Source organism: Cyprinus carpio, unplaced genomic scaffold (assembly GCF_018340385.1).
Source record: "Cyprinus carpio isolate SPL01 unplaced genomic scaffold, ASM1834038v1 S000006526, whole genome shotgun sequence".
NCBI lineage: Eukaryota > Metazoa > Chordata > Actinopteri > Cypriniformes > Cyprinidae > Cyprinus > Cyprinus carpio.
This window is the reverse complement of record NW_024879192.1, coordinates 42,501-44,955: the sequence shown is the minus strand read 5'-3', so window position 1 is coordinate 44,955 and position 2,455 is coordinate 42,501.

Genomic DNA, 2,455 nt, shown 5'->3' with positions numbered 1-2,455 from the left:
ATATTGATTCATTACATTGTCAAAATCAATAGTTATTCATTTAGTTAATTTATCTATACATCAGCACTGGAGAAAACAGTGATGTCATCGTCCTGCTCAGTTCAGTTCGCATACAATGGTGTCAATGCAGGCAGATCAAAAACATTGTTGAATAACAAGTGTCCCTAACTAAGCAAACCAAAGGTAACAGCTGCAAGGAACCCAAACTCCAACAGGTGACATCAGGTGACCAACAGGTGACAAAAATGGAGAAATAAACCTTGGGAGAAACCAGGCTCGGTCGGGGGGCCAGTTCTCCTCTGGCTAACAATGAAAATTGCTTGATTATGATTCAGGCAGCATTATTCATCACAATAGTCAAAATATTTAATCCAGTTCCATCTAGTTGAAGATCCTATTCATCATGATGGTATGGGATGGTTTGTTGGGAATCTGTGCCACTGGCTGTTGTGTCGATGAGGCCTTCACAGGGGGTGATTGTTGACACAATCTCTGCTGACACTTCAGGGCTGCATTGTCATTGTGTCTAGGCACAGGCCCTCCATCTGATCTGGATACGTCCTCGGAATAAGAATGAAAAAGACTAATATTAGTAAAGATGCCATTCTTCTTCTGATGTAACGAGTACATCTGGTGCTATAGGAAGTGTCCCGGTTCCGGCTGACCTACTTAATGCAGCCTAATGTGAAAATATAAACTGATAATGTATTATGTGTATGCCAGGTTAAAGAGATGCGTTTTTAGTATAGATTTAAACTGACAGAGTCTGTCTGCTGTCTGCTGACATCCCTTAGAGCAAATGAGCATTGTTTTGTCCTGCTTATTAGAAAAGGGGTCTTTATAGCCCTCTAAAGCACCATATGGTCCCATATGTCAAACATGCTGCAGTAAAAAGGTTTCATATGAGGTGTGCATATAGTATGGGATGTCCCATATAAGAACTGATCATTGTTTTTTTCTACTTATTAGAAATGGGGTCTTTATAGCCCTCTAAAGCACCATATGTTCCCATATCTAAAAAATGCTGCAGTAAAAAGGTTTCATATGAGGTGTACATATAGTAAGGGACGTCTCGTATAAGAACTGACCACTGTTTTTTTTTTTTCTACTTATAAGAAATGGGGTCTTTATAGACCTCTAAAGCACCATATGGTCCCATATCTCAAAAATGCTGCAGTAAAATGATTTTATATGAGGTATGCATATAGTATGGGATGTCTAAAGTGTAAAAATGTGTCATTTCTCAAAAATGCTGCAGTAAAATGGTTTCATATGAGGTGTGCATATAGTATGGGACGTCCAATATAAGAACTGACCATTGTTTTTTTCTACTTATTAGAAATGGGGTCGTTATAGCCCTCTAAAGTATAATAATGTGGCATTTCTCAAAAATGCTGCAGTAAAATGGTTTCATTTGAGGTGTGCATATAATATGGGATGTCCTGTATAAGAACTGACCATTGTTTTTTTCTACTTATTAGAAATGGCATATTTATAGCTCTCTGAATCGCCATATGGTCCCATATAGACGGTTTCATCGGGCACACGTGCCTGGCCCTAAGATAACTTCCGGTCTGTGTTTGTTTATCAGTCTGGCTATGGCGCGGTCTACAAACTGAAGTTATGTGTTTCCCATACATTCATTTATTTGTGGCGCCCACAATATCAAAACTGACCGATTTTCTAAAAGGCTTCGTTGAATAAACATGAGCACGTACTGCATGTTTAAAAATCAAAACGAGGTGCGGGTGATTTTATATCACTGTATTTCTGAAGGAAGACTATCTTTAATTAGTCTATTAAATTTTTGATGTCATTTTCATTTAACCTTGCTTGTTAAATGCCTGATAAAGCAGCGTTAATGAGCTCAGCGCTGCTTTGTGTAAGTTACAGCAGTTACTGGGGAAACCTTTAAAGTACCTGCTGGCAGAGATTGAATTTGCATTTTCAGTAAGTTTATTGTTGCCGTTGAAACCGTCATCGAATAATTTCCCATTTCTCTTTTTCTAGGAATCTTGCTATGATTTGAAAGGTCGAAAAATACAGTAACACACAACCGTCAACACGCCAATAAATAACACATATTAAAGCAGAAGTACAAAAAAGAAATCGAGAAATGTCATCTTGTTATATTATATCTCTGGGCGTCTAAGTGAAAAGTGCTCTCTAAAAGCGTGTTCTCTCGGTGCGTTCCTGTTTACCGTAATCATTATAATACACGCACATACCAATTTCAACTGCTTTACCGTGTTTTTCTAAACTGCGGCTGGCTTGACCGCGGTCTATATGATAGTAAATATATATTTGCATAAAAAAATTATGATTTAAATATCATGTAAGGGATTAGTATAGATTAGTATATCCTGTAACTGAAAGGTATTACCAGAACCTTTGCATATGGCAAATACATGGCAAATTTACAAACTGCAGTTTGTACATAATTTATAAAGGTCTG